This window comes from Trichechus manatus, unplaced genomic scaffold (genome assembly GCF_000243295.1).
Source record: "Trichechus manatus latirostris isolate Lorelei unplaced genomic scaffold, TriManLat1.0 scaffold00294, whole genome shotgun sequence".
Taxonomy (NCBI): Eukaryota; Metazoa; Chordata; class Mammalia; order Sirenia; family Trichechidae; genus Trichechus; species Trichechus manatus.
The window spans coordinates 309,244-310,503 of NW_004444230.1; positions in this window are offsets into that span (position 1 = coordinate 309,244).

Genomic DNA, 1,260 nt, shown 5'->3' on the forward strand with positions numbered 1-1,260 from the left:
CTCGGGGCCGACGGCTTGGCTCCAGCCAAGCAGCCCCTCACCTCAGCCGACGCCCCGCCCCGACCTCTGGCCCGCCTCTGCCTAAGCACTTACTTCAGTCTCCTTCCGAGATAAGAGCTGGGTGAAGGACTGGTGGCCTCTCTCACTCAGAGTGCACAAACCTGCTTGTGCATTGGGAGGCGGTACACTCGGGACAGGGAAACGAAATGTGACCGCGGTTCCCAGGCCCTAGTTGGGGGCACTTAAGGGGCAGCTACCACCTGCCTGGGCATCCCAGATAAGACAGCACCACACCTTCCTAATCGTCCGGAGGAACCCTAGGCCGACCATATAGAGGTCAGTGGAGGTCTGGTTTTCTCCGAAGACGCCACTGTTCCCCCAGTCTGCACCGAGATGGGTGTTCCTCTCCGGACACGCCCCTCCCCCAAACCCAGAGCCAGGTCACCCATCCTTTCCAACCTCCCCCTCACCACACACCTTGGCCGCAGCCTGGCACTAGCCAAAGTGGCTGTTTTTGCTCTGTGGGCTCTCCTTCCTCCCCTTGTTTGCCAAAGTCTCCAATAAACCAAAGTCCACATCCGTTTTACTCCCCCTTGGCTCCCCTAGACCACAACTACAGCACCAATACCAGATGGGTGGAGGGAAAGGCTTCAGAGAAGTTCAGGACTTTCATGGGGGAGATGGGTTGGGAAGGGGAGTCATTAAGTGACTCCAATTCCAGAACAGAAAGCCGTCTGTCCCCAAGCTGTGTTCTATCAGCACTCCCCCACACAGCCCACCAAAACAGATGTAAACCGGAGGCTCACTGGAGCCCGTAGGCCCTGGAGAAGCTTTTCATTTACCAAGGCACAGGCTTTCCCCTCTCCTTGGCTGGGATTCACTCAGGTGGTAACACTTCACAGCCCTCCCCATCCAGTAACTCCAAGGCAGGCAGTGGGAGTTGAAATTTTTAATATCATAAATCGGTGTCCGGCCTGCCTTTTACTGCCAGGCCACTTCTTGGGCCTCCTATCTTGATACTGCCTGGAAGGCTGCCCGCAGCCAGGGCTTCCCCCACCCCCTAGGAAGGGTCCAGTACCAGCCTGAAAGGGGAAGTAACAGCAGCTTAGGGAGTGGAAGCAGGAGGAGACAGAAGCTTCCGCAGGAGCGTGTGTGAGCGTGTGTGAGCGTGTGTGTGCGTGTGTGTGCGTGTGTGTGCGTGTGTGTGCGTGTGTGTGCGTGTGTGTGCGTGTGTGTGCGTGTGTGTGCGTGTGTGTGCGT